This window comes from Monomorium pharaonis, chromosome 9 (genome assembly GCF_013373865.1).
Source record: "Monomorium pharaonis isolate MP-MQ-018 chromosome 9, ASM1337386v2, whole genome shotgun sequence".
NCBI lineage: Eukaryota > Metazoa > Arthropoda > Insecta > Hymenoptera > Formicidae > Monomorium > Monomorium pharaonis.
The window spans coordinates 2,707,385-2,724,946 of NC_050475.1; the positions used below are offsets into that span (position 1 = coordinate 2,707,385).

Sequence of the window (17,562 nt, forward strand, 5' to 3'; positions counted from 1 at the left end):
TAAGTAAACACCCCGTATATTCCGAGCGAACTCCTGGAGAGGCCCGGGGACGGAGTCGAGTATCCGCGCGCGCGAGCGTTTCCCCGTGACTTTTGCCGTTCCCCCTCATCCTGTTCGGTCGCTCCCGTGGGATTCCCGGTTCGATGCATGCGCCGGCTATAAGCCGCGCCTTACACCCCCCTCGTCGGCCCGAACTCCCCCCCCGTGGCACATAAATAAATAAATAAATGGATTTACGCGAGGGCTCCGGCGCCCTCCCTCCTCCCTTCCCGTGCGTCGTCCTCCTCCTCTCTTGCAACGCACCGGTGAAAGGGGATGGACGTAAGGGTCGCGCGCCCGGACTGTACCAGAAATTGTTCCGAAAATGCAAATATTGCCAGAGGGACGGGAGGAGGGTGGTACGCGGTGTCACGTTGTAAGAGATTGTGCCGGGCAAAGAGGAACCGCTACTGAACTAACAGCCACGTCAGTCGAATATACGCAAATAACGTTGCGCTTCAACTCGCTTTTACGCCCGGATTTACGGATTGAAAATGTGGTCGTTTCCGTATTTCCAAGTGGATTTGTCATCAGTATTTTGCATCGAAAACTTGATAATGACGCGCGTCAGATATAAATTTACGTAGCGAAGCAACGTGTGCAACGCGCGCATTTCTATTTTCAGTATATATAAAATATACTTTGCAGAGAGAGGGACGAGAAACTCGCGTCACGGATTTGCGTTCTATATCTGGCCGCCGAGAAGAGACGAATTGCGACAATCAAATATTTACGAATGACGTTACGCTCTACTCGACTCCGGATGGCGAACACAAATGCGTTTATTTTCTCACTTTTCAGCGAAAGTTTGTGTTCGGTATGATACTCACTGCACGAAGGTACAAAGGAATCGTAATCCACGAGTTTTGCAATTTCCGAAGCGAAACGATCACGCGAGAACCAGAATGGTATTACGTTCTATTCGATTAATTGAATCGTTTCTATCTCTACAAGAGCTTCGTTGCCTTACAAAATTTATCTATATAAAAAATTAAGTCAAATTAAATTAGAGGAATAACGTCTTACAAAACAGTTAGTGTACAACAAATATATTAAACGTCTTGAAATCATTTGCAATTCTTTTAAAGTTCCTATTGTTATTATTATGATTTCGATAGTTTTCATCTATCGTCGGAAGATATATTTTTTTTCGAGAATAATTCTTAACGATTTTCTCGTAGTCACACATCTCACATAAATTTTCCCCTCTACATAATGCATTACACAAGACAGATTAATCCATCGCAATTTTATATCTCCGAGGAATACATTTATCGCGCAGCGCGGTAATGTCTCCTCTCCCTTCACCTTCTTTCGGCGGTTCTCCGCAGATCTTATTTCTTACTACGGCGGGGGCAGTCCTGTGCGTCCTCCCTCGTCGCTCTTTCTCTCTCACGTAATTTTTCTAATTCAGCCGAACGGCCCATTCAGCATCAAACGGGAGACGCTTGAGGCTCGGCTCGCACAATCGCCGGTCCGGGTTTTCGATTTGCCGGCATACATCCGGAAATACATTTTCGTTTCTCGTTTCTTTAAGGGTTCGACCTCTCACGCTCCTTTCCCCCGTCCCGTGCGAAGTGTCGCGAAAAGCCAGACTGAAAGCAATTTTCTCGCCAGCGACGGCTGTCGCACGAATTGCCGGCGCTCCTTCGATCTTGCTTTCCCTTTCTCGGGTATCTCTCCATTCATCTGATCGATGGGAATGCCCGGCCGCATTATCCGGTTACGCGTTTCAGGACGACGCGCCGTCTTGTAAAAACGTGAGAGAGCGCCGGTCAATTGAGAGACCCGTCGACAAAATTATTCCGTCTTTTCCGGGAATAAAATTAAGTTGGCCCTACGTGTATTAAAATTTGCATTATAAGGATAAATATCTATTATAATTTCACGGTCCATTAAACCTTGATGCGATATAAAGAAGAATATCTTATTGGCCCAATCATTTCGTCTTTGATCACCTTTTTCTTCTCTTTAAAAATTCATAATTCCATGAAACTTTCAAGTTTCTGTCTGTACTCTTTTTTTTAACAAAACTGTAGTACAATTTAATTACCTTGGAGAGTTCAAAAAAACTTTAATTGAACCCTAAGGGTTAAAACGCGTCTTTGACTGATTTGCAATATTAATTAACCAAATCGCTTGGGCGTGAATCTCCATTTCTGCATCCCCGCGGCATCTGCTTTAATTCCCTGGCATTTTTTCCCGTTTGTTCTCCGTTGACAGTCGTCGAGTTTGCGGGGTGAGGAAGGTATGAAAGTGTCGCAGAGCGACACAGGGGTGACCGAACCCAAAACCTCGGGTTGTACGCCTCATGGTCGTTTCGGGCACGTCGCGGGCGAGTCGCGATGGCGACGGTAAGCTAATATTACGGTGCCCCGCGGCGAACTGGAAAATCTCATTGGGGCCTCCATTATTCATCCATAAGCCCGGGTCCTGCCGACCCCCCTTTCGTTCGTTCATTCGTTCGTTCGTTCATTCGTCGGTCCGTCTGTCCGTTCGTCGCTTCATAGTTTCCGCAGTGATAAATTCAATTCAAATTACAAACGCCCGGAATTAATTCTCGCCCCCCCCCCCCTCGCCACCCCCGTTACACTCGACCTTTCTCCTCATCCACAGTTCGCGACGAGGACGATGCGATTAAACGCCTTGTGACTCTACCGGAATGAACCGTCTGTGAATTTGCAGAGATCTTCCGGAAACTAATTTTCTCTTTGTATCACGCCTTGGCTGAAATTCTTGTTCGAAGTTTGCTAGATAACGGCGCGACGTAATTATTTTTTGAAAATGGACATCCTTTCCAAACATAAAACGTACTAGGTCGTGAATTTACGAATTTGTATAAACAAAATTTCTATTACAATAAAAATATGCAATCTCGCTGATGTAACGTCTCCCTTAATTTCTACCTTTAAAGATTGTCGAAAGCTTCCTTGACTTCGATAAACAATTACATAATAAAAGTGCCTCGATATTTTTATCAAGAAGAAATCCGCGTCATATTAATCAACGATCTTTAATAAAACACGACAAAAACAGAATAAACGTAGTACAATTACCGCAGAAAAATGAAGAAAAAATGTCTTTTCGAAAATATGTGATCTTTTTAACAAAATTATATACTTATTACTATAGTTCGCAACGACTTGGCAGTATTTACACCATAATATCGATCACATACGTACATATTTAAGGACGTGCAAAAGTAACGCGGTCGCCCGCCACGAAAACGATTAAAGTAGATGTATCCTCCCCGTACAAGAGGGACGAATAAACGGATAGGATGGAAGCAGGTGGATATCGTCTAGAAATATCGCGAGCACGTGCAAATGGCCGCGTGTCGGGACTCAGAAGGGATCTTCCTTTCTGCGGGGAACCAACAAAGTCTCATCCCCACGAGGAGCCGGGAAAGGAGTGAAGTACGGAAAAGAGAGAAGCAATAAACTTTTACGACCGTAAGCTCTCACTCGCGCGAATCATCCGTGCCTGCTCGCGAGCCATCCGAAACTTGGAAGGGATATAATTCCATTCCACGACTCGCGTAAAACTGTAGAGAAAGACATTTATTAGCGAACGAAAGAATAATTGTGCAGCTCGGGATATACGCGGAATCAAATATCAAGGAGTAATTTAAAAAAAAAACAGAGAAGAAAAATTTTTTCAAATTCGTTTTTCTGCCGTGCAAAAAAAATTTCTTCGTACACCGGTTTAAAAACCGTGCTCTACAAAGAACTTCATAAAATGTTGAATAATAAATCCAAATTGAATGCAGCTGTCCCCGTAGCGCTCGTAAACATCTTAAAAAACAATAAAGTCATTTAAGTTTGTCGAAATCTTACACTTTTTAATTTTATTAAAATTCTTTATTTAAAATTTATTAAGTAAAATGAGAATGTATTTAAATTCACGTTAATAGTAAGACTTCTCTTAACGGAAAGAAAATTGCTTCGATTCGACCAAGTATAGCGAGTATTTGTTACAGCCACTTCTTGCGGATAAGAGCACAGTTAAACTGTTGTCAAACTGAACAACCAAGAAAAGGAAGAAGAACTTTTTTCTGAGAACACGAAAAGCGAGAAAACCGGTTTGATCCCGGAGCGAAGCCGGGCATTTACCGTAACGAGCGGATCGAAAGCTAAAGCGAGCCGGCGCTTTTTCGAAAGAGGGATGTCCCCGCCCCGAAGTACGTAACTTTTCTTATGAATCCCTGCGGACAGAGGAGAGAAAACGCAGGGGGTGAATAAGGGTGGCCGTTTTACTCCGCGATCCATCGGGAGAAGGGACTTTCGCCGCGCGCGTAAAAAGAAAATATTTCTCGCCGACACGCAAGAAGCGATACAAAGGAACCTAGTTGCGCTTCCTCTCTTCCTTCCTTCCTTCCTCTTCCTGCATTTTCCCTTCGCCTCCCTTTTTTTCTCTATTTTGGGTCCCACTTCAAGGACCTTTCGGTGCGCGGCAGGCGATAAAGTTGAAGCCTCGACTGAATCGATACACCACCGGGAAGGGATGTATGTTCTTTTTTCCGTACCTCGTGTACCTTTATGGCGGCTATTTGCACGATTTTTTTCTTTTCCACCCGTCGTTTTGTTCCCTTGTCTCGGAAAATCTTCGCGCCTCAATTAGACGTACAGCGTTTTTGATTTCATTAATTAATTAGTAGACAGGATAGCGAGAGGCAGACGTGAGGTCATTAAAAATTACGAATATTTATTTAGTAGTTAAATTCGTACAAAAAAGATTGTGACTACTAATTTAGCGCCGGCAGAAAATCGCAGTACCATAGTTATCCCATTAACGCCATCGCTATTACGGCAAACGGGCCGAGGTATCTTATTTGCGACGAGCGCGTCGGTTTAAAGACGTGAGTGTAAAAGTGAGTGGGAGAACAAAATTATTGTTTATGCCCCGTGTTATTGGAGGGCTCGAAAGGATTAAGGACATTTTTACGCTTTCAAGCCACTCGAGTATCGACGATGCTCGAGGTTGAGCGTGATTACCGGCACGCAATCTTGCGTTGTAAGCCGCGGCAGATAAATATACAGGGTGCCGGAGAATTGCGGCGTCCTTTTCTCGGCCCTCGACGTAATTAAATTATCGACTGAGAAAAATTGTCTCGCGCGAATGGAGCCCATTAAACTTTAAAAATATAAATAAACGACGACGTCTTAATTGTCCACAATTTTATGTGGATTTTTACTAAATAAATTTGTATTATCGCGTGCTCTTGGCTAGCAAAATACTTATTATTGAAACTTTTACGTCGAAAAATCAGACAGCCGTAAACGATGCTTCCTCGAGACAATATTTTATGGACAAATTTCATTCCATTCTTGAAAATTTATTACAAGCGGCTTGTAATAAAGTGAAAGTACTTTATTACTACGTTATTTTCGATGCATCCCGTATATGCTAAGTAATATACGCGGCATTGCGTCTTCATAAATAGCTGCTGGCTCGACACGTTCGAAGAGGATAAGCATATTCAAGCGTCACTCTTTAAGATACGGAGATGCGACCCGCGGCAAGACTGTGTCGCGCTTGTGGCTCTCTCGTGCCAACACATCAGATATGATATTATCCTGTTTATATTGAAAGACTGATTTATAGTCGCCAGCAATTTCATTCGTCTTGCTAATTAACAAACGGTAATTTCATAAATAACTGCTAATTCATAAAATTTATTGTACGTTTAAAAAATATCTTTAATTTATTTACGGCTGAGAAAATCCCTGACGAGGAAAAAACGGTCAATTATAAAACGTCAATTATAAAACAAGAACAACGGTTGGAAAGATAAAAAAGTTAAATTGAATATAGAAGGAACGGTGTTGCTAAAATCTAAGAATTTAATTGGATCTGAATATAACGTTATTGGACCATCAAAATAATTATGTAAAACATTCTTCTAAATCTAATAAAATTATTTTCAGATCTGCATCTATACTCTGTTAAATTCGCAGTGTCGAATTATACTTAAATTAAATTATTCTTAATTGTTTCAATAGGTCGCCATTGCTTCCGCTAAATGTTGTTAATTTAACTAAAACAATAGAGTTAACTAAACTCATTATGGAGTTAACTAAACTCAAGCAATGTCAAATTTAAATTGTCACTTAGTAGGTGCATACACGTTAACAGGAACGACGTTTATTTTGAAACTAAGCAATTGAATCTAGAAACCTGAATTGATTGAATCTAGAAACCTGAAGTTGCTCTTTCAACTACATGTTTTGTGTTAAAATAGCAAACTTCGACGCAGAAAATAAAAAATTACAGAACATCACGTAACTCAAGGAACTGGTTTAAATTCTTTAGCGTTTAACAATTAAATTTTTAAATCCTCAGCGAAACCTTAGCTCGACTTAATTTAAGTAAATCGCATATCGCCCAATAATCGATCTAAAACCCGAATGACCCTGTTCGCGAACAATCCCTTCGAACGGTGTCATGGCACCGCCACTTGCTAGCCACTTGGCGTAATCTTGGCAATTTAAATGTTTGTCCCCGACACGCAGGTCCGCTACGGGATCGCGTATCGCTCGGCTTAGGGACGCGCCGGTAATCCCTTGTTGAAACAGCACTAAGCCCTTACGGATTGTCTGCGGGATCGCTACGGCGATACGACGCCGGGCGAACGGCGGCCCATCCGAAGGGCGGCAACCCCTATCCCGATGTTTTCGCTCTCGCGGTTTGTCCTATTCGCCTCGCCTTTTACTGCCGCTCGTTAACCGCGCTTCACGGATGTTCTTCACGTCCGTTCCACTCTGATCCTGGCTTAAAGTCGCGCAGAGCGCGAAAATATATCGCGAGAATTAATCTCGAAAGTGAGAGGAACACAGCTCTCGGCGTCCAGCGAGACTCGTTTTACAATAAAACCTTTATAGTTTCTCCGTCCGTTCTATTCCCTTGCTTTTCGAGTCTCGAGGAATGACCGAGCGGCATGGAAACGAGCCCAGGAGACACGAACGACCGGGCGGGAACAAAGCGAGGAGCCATTCGTGAAATTGGCATATCGTCGATACGTCCGATACGCGCGGCAGATAAATCGTTCCCGCGCGAGCGAGGGATGCACGGGGCCAATCTCACCCGAGAGATTCACGACGCGCGACGTGGACAGTGATGCGGGGTTGAGAGGTGAATGACTTGATGATCCCGAAATACCCGCAACTAATTCGAAAGGAAATAGCACAAAACAGGACGAGATTCAAGTTGATTCATGAATTTTTGTACGCATTAAAGAAGCATGTTTTTTTGTACATACGTTAAAAAAAAATTAATCTATCCAATTAAAAGTCACTCAGTTTAGAATCCTAACATGATAAAGAATCTTAGGTTTTATAAATTTAGAAAATGTATAAAAAATGTAGCTGTTCGGAAATGCAAACTATAAAAGTTAATAGTTCATGTGAATAAGAATGCGAAATTAAAACCAATCAATAGACCGAGTTCGTGAAATTTCGACGACTAGAAAGTGGAACGAATCAAGTGCATGCTAATCGCACATAAAGTTTCTCGTTTCCGATGCAAATTGTTTTGCGGAAACTACTTCAAGTAAGCCGAGTGTGCAAATTAGTTGCAAACGTAAAACCTCTTAGGGGATACTTTGACGGCGATAGTCTCGCTGTCGCGCGCTCCCGGGGATGCTGATTAAGTCAGGAAAATCGTCCTTTACTCAAAAGAGCATTCATCAGCTTCGAGTACGACGCCTTCTCTTATATTCCAGGGACACTTAGGAGCGCAAATATTTATGGTATCTTTCAGTCTCGAGCGAAAAACAAAACCCTCCTCTCCCAAAGAAGAAGACGAACACGAGGAGAAGAGGAATCCGTCTCTTTCTCTCCTCCTCCCTTCCTCTCTCTTGTTCATCGAGTAGATATACCCCGTGGGATTAACCTTTAATTCTATCCCGTCTCGACAGCCCCTTTTTCGTCCTTGAAGAAGGGTCCTCGGCGTGCGTATCAAACGCTCTCGACATGGCCCAGGAACAAGACCGAAATGAAATTTTCGAAATGGCTTGACGAGCGGCGGCTTGGCTCGGACGAGATTGGCTGCCATCGTCCGAGAGGACATTTACGAGGAAAGAGAAAAATAAGACGGTGTCTCAGTTTCAAGCAAAGAGCGTAATATTTAGAAGACGACATTATATTCACGACAAGAACTTTTGAAACAGCTCGGCTGACATGTCATAATAAATTGACCGCTCGTATTAAGATAATTGAGCTATTAACAAACATTAAACAGAACACACAGCTATAGTAATTAAAAGAGGCGTTTTTAGAAAAAAAAATGTCCATTGCTGCCAATTTATATTATCATTATCGCGAGCAGTTCGAGTTTGAAGAAATTACGATTTAAAGCTTTAAAAATTACGAGGGGCAAACCTCGTGGCGGCCGCAATCGGGGAAATCATTCCCGAGTTCGGGCGTGTACACGCAGGAGGAAGGGACGACGGTGGCAGAGCAGGCAGCGGCAGGTGAATCGATCGCAGGTCGCTCACGGTGGCGGCGGCGGCGGCGGCGGCGACGGCGACGGCCGTGGCGGTCCACAAACCTTCCTTCGCACGGCAACACCACCGCGAGCTCCTGCCCTTAGCCTCTGTAGCGAAAGGAAGTGCTCGTGTGTGCGTAACGCGCGCGCGCGCGGGGAGAGTTTGCCGACTACTGCGCGGCGGTTGTTCAATTCGTTCGCACGTAACAACATCCTTCCGCGCGGCGGTCTACTTTCGAAATCCCTTTCCGCGCGCGGACGGTAATTAAATACCCGATGAACGCCTTGGCTTTGGGAAAATTCAGACGTTCTCGCGTAACGCGGCTCGTTAGAATTCAGAAGAGAGCCGTCGTCGCTCACTTTCACGCGGGGCGGTGATCGGATAAGACGGTGGCTCGAGCGCTCGAGCCGGAGTTGCGCTAAGTTGCGACACCGGTTAGAACACCAGCGACAGTTTTGTCGGATTTAGTTCTCGACGCGAGGGATTTCTGATTTTGCACGAGAGGTTCCGAGGAGAAGAGAAAACCTGCAAATTTATGTGTTATTTACGGATATAAATTGTTTCATCTAATAAATAATGCTGAATTTTAAGAAAAAACGTTGGACTTTTTACATTAAAATTGTTATTTACTCAAAAATTATTTAAAAAGTCTTGAAAATAACTTGTTATTACTAGATCATAAACTAATTCTGTAGAACGCTCAGCTAGTTGCTAATCGTGCTTGAATAGCCTAGACAATTTTTCTAGACTAATAAAATTACGTTCAGATCTATATTTAGCTAAATTTGTACATATTTTAGCAAAACTTCATTTCAAACTTTCCGTTATTTCACGTTATTTCATTAAGAGGACAAACGTAACACTTGTATCCGAAGTAATACATATTTACGTATATCCAAAGTTACTCTTCGAGTCCGAAGAGTTTTCCCATGTCGCGAAACTTCGACGAGTCATTATTCCGCGTGAAACGCGTGCTACTGTACCATCGAAGAGGTGAAGGAACGAGGGATTGATCCCCCCTCGGAACGAGGAGTTTATATTTCGTAGCCGCGTAGTCGAGGTGCACAGGCTACTCGGCTAGTCGTTCTCGCGGAGAGGTATCCTCAATGGTGACGATGACAGTGCGCAGAATCCGGGGTAACGATTGCAGGAGAGAGCACCGGAGGCGGCCATGGCGCACGCAGGTAAGGCGAGGTAAGGCTCCCAATTTGGGTCACCGCGACCTCGTCCCAAAGGCCGGACTTGCTAGAGGTTACGACCCGCTTAAAGGGAGCCAGCAGATCGATTCCTATCGACCGGCCTGCCGCGAACCTGCATGCTGGTCGGCCGGTCGCTTTTATCATCGCGTGATTTCGAAGGATCGAAGCCGCAGCATCACGTTCCTCTCTACCAGCGGCGCCAGGCGCAGGCCGTGAGATAACACGACGTACGTATTCCCAAAGCGTGACTTCGTGGCCGAACGGACTGTCTGTCTGTCGGTCTGTCTACCTCTATTTCTCTTTCTCTCTCGCTGGTGCCCGTCTCGTGTTACTCGAGCAAGCAAAAGCTGGAATATCGAATCGACCCCCGGCGGGACTTCGCCGCGCTCTTCATTTATGCTGACGTATGATTCTTATGTCATGTTTCATCGGAATAATACCTTCTACGCTCGTAGCATACATTCGCGAGGCAGACCTGCCCGACATTCCCGTGTCGCATCGCGCAGATAACAAAGTTGTCGTTCCTCCTCGCAGAGGGGGTGGAATGCAAAATGCAGAGGGTATGAGAATTGAAGACGCGGCAGAAAGTCTGACTTCTCAAGGACTCTCCGCGTCAAAATCGTGAGACGTCGTATCTCCACGATCTCGATCAATGAACCGGTATAACGACGATTCCTCGTTACGAGAGAATATTTAATCCCGAAAGCCACAATACATACGTCGAATGAGAAAGCTATTAAGGAAGACTCGCAAAGTTCGGCGGAAACTTCGAGACCTCGCCGAGCTTACGGATTCTGCGAATGGAAGAGCCACCCCCCCGAATCCGCAAAGCGCCTAACTAAAAGCCCAACTGCACACCCCCGCAGGGGTTTCCCTCCCTCGTGCACGCGCACTTTTCTTCCTTCCTCGCGTGGAAAAGAAACGAGCATGCGGAGGGAGGGACGGGAGAGGGGAAAAAAATTAATTCGAGATTTTCCAAGGCCATGGGAAAGGGAGGAGGAAGACTCGTGCCGAGATTGCGAAAGTACGCCTAGTTAATCCGCGCGGTCGCGAGGAACTTCCTGATCCCGTTTTCCTCGCGGATCAACGGATTTCCACGTGCGCGTCGTATCCCCGTCGAAGTCTCCTCGTCGAGGTCTCTGCAATCCGGCTTCCTATTCCTACGGTCCCGGGATCGATCCTGGCCGTCGTTCGTTCGCGGGATACCTTCACGAATCTTCCGCGACGACGAGCCGAGCCGCGCGGAAGAAAACGTCTGCCGACGTTCCTAACGATTCCTAACGAAAAATTTAGAAAATTGATTCGATACTTAAAACGAACCTTCCCCCCCACAGTGGGAAGGTTAATAAGGATAATTTAACTAAGGGAAATTATTAATCGCTCTCCCTCCGACTCCTTTGAGACGACTATCGGACGTTACGTGAGCGGTTTTGATAGATGGGATCTTTACGATAATGAAAGTTAAAGTACCTTTCCATTTAAATGGAGAAGAAAATGAGATTACATTCCCGATATAAAAACGACGGGCAATTACTCAGCCGAGTTCCTCACCCGATTATCTCTACCACGGCGGACAAAGAATCGGAAACTAACCGTGTAATCGCCGAGTATTATCGTCGCGCGACAAAACGCGCGATTCCCACATAATTAGCGCACTCTCGCTCGCGGAGTGCGCTCGTCTCGCTCGCGTGTCGGAGCGCGTGCATGCACGTAGTGCAACAAAGAGCGTAATAAGAAAACCAGGACCCCGAGCTCGCTGTACTCGCCGCATCAGTTTTGCAATAATCTTGGTGCATTAATTAGCCTTCCCAAAATATGGCATTCGCGATCGTCCGTGTTAATTCCTTTCGGTGAATTGCGCGTATGTTTCCATTACGATAACAATCTAAAAATTTCACGGGCCGCGTCCGCCGGAGGCGTCTGCAGCAAACCGAGCATCGTCGCGGATCTTTCGCAAAGCCGCGGTTCCGCACGCGGCATTGTGCTCGACAATCAGCCACGAAAATATGCCGAGCTAATTAACCTGAGTGTAAAATGGTGTAATTATTTTTGCAATTAATTTTGCCGGATGGAAAAAAAAAGAGGCTTGATTGAAGCGCGCTGCGCGGAATATGCTAATGGGAAGTCGAACAAAATTCTGGATGCTGTTATTTCGCAGCAACAACGTCGGAATCGCGACGTGCGGAATTGACGATTTAGCGGAAAATTAAGGGGATGCTGAACCTGTAGTGTTTTACCGATTATCATGATTATTACCAATTCACTAATCTTTTGATTGCATTTACAGAATTAAAAATCCTTTTCCACAATTAAAGTACAAACGGTAACATAAGATGCATTTTTAATTTAATAAATTTGTTTTTGTTACTTATATAAAATTCTTACGTGCACCTTACATTATTGTCTGTACTTTAATTGTGAAAAGGAATTTTTAATTCTGTAAATACAATTAAAAGATTAGCGAATTGGAAATAATCATAATAATCAATAAAACAGGACAGATTCAGCACCCCCTTAAAGGAATTTAGTGTTCTACTGCGGTTGCGCGCCCGTTGCATTCGCGCGATGTATTCGTTGCAATGTCGCGGGATTAGAGCCAATGTCTGCTCGACCGATTTGGAATTAATAATAACCGCTTACAGAGGCAGAGAGCGGATGCAACGCGTAATTAACTATCGTACATAAAATCGCCCTCGGGTCGGTTTCTCTGTGCGGCTGCGGGAGCGGCCGCAACCACGTACGCTTATGGGCGACCGCGATAATGTTAATACCGTCCGGATTGCAATGTTAATAGCATTCGGGCGTGCGCAACATTAACGTCGAAACGATCCGGTTTCACCTTGTCGTTTTGCGCAATCGGCTGCTGTAGAGCACGATGCGCGCCAAACGTACGCACCGTTCCAATCCCAATTTCCAATCGCACCTCGCAATTAAGATGATACGCGTAATCGTAACACGATGTTGAGCACGTCGAAGCGCGTTGCACACGCGGTCGTAAGAGCGAGAATTGCGTGCGCACGGGGTAACAAATTCCGAGGCGAAATTGCTCCCGCGAGGCCTCGGCGAACAATTCTTTTCCTGAGAGAGAAATGCTTTCCTCGAAGCGCGTAATGCTTTTACGCGTCTTACCCCCCTCGGGTCCGAGGGGTGTTCATTTCTAAAAACATGCAACTACGTTATAATCCGGTACTACGTATCGGTTTCAGGGAATTCTAAAAGCATCATGAACGGATATTACCGTCCCGCGTGTTCTCATGGCATATTTAGCGCTAAATGTGGCCGCCCGTTTCCACTTTCGTGCTGACATTGATCGCGCTCCGAATTATGCGCTGATAAGTCTCGGGAGATTGGAGTTAAAACCGTCGTAAAAATGCAATTCTGCGAAGAAATAGGAATCGATTCCGTAAGATTGTTTCAGGGGAAAATTACCAAGTGCATACCGCTCTCTTATAAATTGGCTTATCAGTATTTTATACCTTCACTTCATAGTGTATAACACATTTGTTAAGAAATAAATAAAATATAAATGATGCAGACAGAAAATTAACGGATATCACATTTTGTTTGCATGCGACCGACACTTAAAGAAAATCAGATTAACTGACGTTAATTTTTCTCATCATCATAAAATTTTTATATTAAATTATCTTTTTCATGAAAAAGTTTATTGTGGAATAATTATTTTATATTTATTGCACATACATATTTACATAATTAATTAAAATATCAGATTTCTAAAGTTGTATCACCACAAATTTTTTTATTGCAACAAATGATATTAATGTATAAAATTAGTTATTGAGTAAAAATGATATAAATGACTCTCAATTTCAAAAATAAATTTAAATTAATTTTACACATCAATACCTAACAAAAAATAAAAATAAAAATACAATAAATACGCATATGGCAGCTCTCGCCTGTAATTCGAGTCGTACGTCGAAACGAGCGGAAATAAAAGTCAACCGAAAATCGCGAGGTTTCGTTGAACGTCCGTGTAAATGAAATAAAATATCAACATGTCCGTACACGGTTAACGTATCGCATTCACAGGGATGCAACGTGCAGTTTTAACGCTGCAGATCGATCGCTTCGAGCGAAGGGATGTGTTTCTTCATTGTATTTTATTTTTTAATTTCATCGCACGCGGGGAGCGTCCCTACCTGCAAGGACGGCCGTGCGTGTATACGCCAAAGGGATAAAGCGAGAAAGGTATCCATCGATTTGAGAGCGTGTGTAAGAGTAAGTCCTCCCCTGACCGACCCCAGCCGACCCCGTCGCGCGCGCGTTTTCACCGTGGCTAATGAAGTATCGCGTTAAACGGGGGAAACTCGATACACCGTGTAAATTCGCCGCGCGAGTTGTCTGAAATACGAGCGGTCTCGGGGAAGCTACCGATGTCGGAGTCGGCCAAATTTTCGCGAGACTCGAAAAGGTGTAGGGTCAACGCGCCAGTTAATGAACAAATCAGAGATCAAGCCGGTTGGTACAGACAAATAAAAAATCGATACAAATATTTTTCCAAGCAAAACATATTTTTATTTTACTTTCAAATCTGTATGAAAGTGAGATCTAACCAAATATCGATTAATTTGCAATTTATTCAAATTAAATAAATTGATTTATTGAAATTTTAAATATTAGTATTTTTTTTTTTTTAAATAATCATTTACGGATTGTACAGTGACTCTACGGATTGTTCGCGAACGAATACCCTCGTAAATACGTTCCCGCAAATTAAACGCGTAAATACGCGAGTGTACGTGCGAAGCGACGAAGTATTTGTACGAATAATGTTACCGATAATTAGAATAGAGTGTCGCGGCTATTGCGACGACGATCGATGATTGAAGTAACGCGGCTGGAAAGTAATTAGATGCAATTAACATCAGCATTCGGACGCGTGCGTCCCGCTCATTAATGTCACACGTTGTGCGTGCACAGCTTTGCGTCACGTTATCATACTCACGGGGAGTAATTCATATGTATACACGTATACCGGGGTGTTACACAACGTCAGAGGTATTTCAAGAGCGCGCGGTGGTCGAAATAGATCGTAGCGCGATTGCGGATTTTAACTTTAAACGAGCGCGTACCTACCCCGCGCGACATCCGCGAAGCGGACGACGCTCGCACGCGAGCACAGAAGCGAGACGCGGCCGGACACACGCACGCACGCACGCACGCACGGCCGTACCTCGACGGGTGGTCGATAACGCCGCGTTTGCGCCGACACGGCGTAGGAGGACGCGGCGGAGGAGCCGCGGACGAGAGGAAGAGATCAAAGAGTGAGAGAGAGAAAGAGAGGAGCCGACGAGAGAATTCGAGCCTGATGACTCGCTCGTTCACTCGCTCACTCGCTCGCCCGGTTCCTGTTGAAATCTCCGTAACCCGACACTCTCTCCCTAAAATGCCGAACCAACCCCGGGCGGGGTTGATGTCTCCGGCGATCACTTGGCGTAACTGCGGAGAATCAGCGCGCGGTTTCTCGCGACGCGTCCCTGCTTTCCCGATGGTTTCCTGTTGCCGATCTCCTACGGATTTCTACACATCTTGCGAACTCGGCGTATATAACTCTTCTTCGATTGATAATTGCAAATTACTGCCGCCCCGACGCGATTGTCCGATGATCCGCGGCGCTAATAATCGTGAGCTTTCGGCTGTTCCTCGTTCCGTTATATTTCGCAACGACGGGCAGTTTAATTCCCGTAATCTCGCGTGCCTCCGCGAGAAACCGGGAACACCTTTCGATTACGCGATAGCGCAACAAAAGGAGAGATCGTAGCCGTAATCATTACGGGGGGCTATTACCTGATAGCGTTATTACGCATCATTATACCGTTACATTGCGCCGCGACGTGATTGCACGAGGACACGTGCACACGGGCACCAGACAGCGAATAATCCTGAGCAGTGTTCGTCGTTATCTAGATAAGTTTATCTGGTTTGAAGAAACTGCATATCTTTGTCTGGGCTATTAGAATATTTATTACATCTATCTTTATCTTAAGATTAAAAAAATGTTTTTCTTTTTAAACAAGTATCGTTCTTAAGCTTCAATCATTAAATTATCATTTATATGATCGAAAACTTTTCGAAGTGATAACAACAGATTCAAAATTAGTGACGCAATATAAAAATTGTCCCAAAACTGTAAGTGGTCTGAAAAACCTTTGTCAACCATCATGATATAAATTATATATTCCCTCTACATTTTTTTTATTTTGATTTTTATCTGCCTATTGAATTAAAAAGAAGTCCGACCTTTTGTCGATTGAATTATTTAAAGAACTCTTTTTAAGAAATAAAAATTCATAAATAAAAATATAGGCATACCTTTAAATTATTTAGCTCAACGGCGATATTGATATTAAAATTACATGGATAAAACGGAATGTAATTTTATCTTTTATCTAGACAAATTTAAAATTGCATCATCTTTATCTACACAGAGAGAAAAATTTCTTCAAATTTAATAATAGTTTTGTTCGACTACTTCAAAGTATATATTTCTTTTACTTTAATAAATTATATGAAATCTAGAATGCATAAAATTTATTAAGCACAATAAAATATATGATTTGGAATAATCTAACAAAACAATTTATTAAATCTAAAGAAATCTCCGGGTAGAATATTATTTCAAGTTATCTAAGCGCAATACACTGATCCTAAATTTCGCTACGACACGTAACACCACTGTGTCTCTCGATGAGATAAACCAACCGATATCAGGTCGATAGGAGCGCAAAGGGCGGAGGGCAACCCTTGAGAATCCCGTAACGACTACGACGAAGGACGAAAGTTCGCGATAACCGGGAACACCGCGAAATTAGCCCCGTCACCATCATCCGTCATTCCTGCTACAGCGGGACAAATCGTCTTCCCCAATCATCCCTCGTTCCCTCGAAATGAAACCGAATTCTCCAAGAATTATTCGATTATATCGCTGCGCACCCTTCGCGTCATCAACGGTTAATAATGCTAATGCCGTTTGTTCGGGTGCAGAGTGTGTTCAACATCTTAGCCGAAGATAAGCGTGGTAAAAAGGATCATTAAGATTTACTCCATGAAATTTCACGTCGCGCTTGTCTTTAATCTTAATCAAAGATTGAAACAACTTCCCGCCATTTCTCACTATTTACACTCTTTCTTTTTTTTTTTAATGTCAGACCAATAAGCGAGAAAGGGAAAGATTAACTATCATTAAAAAAATAAATAATCGCGCCTTTCTTGCGTTTCCGACACGTCACAGGTGATTAAAGCTACGAGTCTAAGATACCGCTGGCCATTAGCCTAGCGAGAACCCTTTTGTTTCCTCACCCTGAAAGGCTTCCGTGAGTAAACTTTCCTAAATAAATCTTCGCCGCGCGAAACTACGCGGACTCCGCCTTCGCGAGGGGGGTCTTCCGGCGAGAATTCTCCTCGGCGATGCGTAGGCGCGGTAAACAACGAGCGAGCCAGCGCGGTATCACCCATCAAATGCGATGCATCGGGACGTTATTGCGCCAGCAATCTGTTTCCTCATCGGGCACGAGAGATGAGCGTGTTGGATCTCCTCTCGTAATTCTAGCCCGCCGCTCGTTAAGCTCTCTCGCGCGTATCGCGCCATATTACGCGCGCGACAACGCGCGCGCGCGCGGCGTGCATCCGACGTGTAGGAGTCCTGGCGCAATCCCGAGGATTTTATTTCGCGAGATGCCGCGACGCGCGAGAGAGATGTGCATCGCTGCATGTGCCAGAGATCATCGCGATGATGAATGCTTCGTTTCTGCCGTATACGTGTACACATGGCTTTTGCGGTTAATTTTCCTTCCGCTGTTAGCTGCGGGGTTTTCA

The 17,562-nt window shown here is 44.2% G+C and overlaps 1 protein-coding gene across 1 annotated transcript in view; it reads left to right on the forward strand.

The window, feature by feature from the left end:
- The window catches only part of LOC105831894 (choline O-acetyltransferase), a 92,011-nt gene that overhangs the window by 44,307 nt on the left and 30,142 nt on the right, over positions 1 to 17,562 (forward strand). The gene's annotated exons all lie outside the window — the stretch shown is intronic.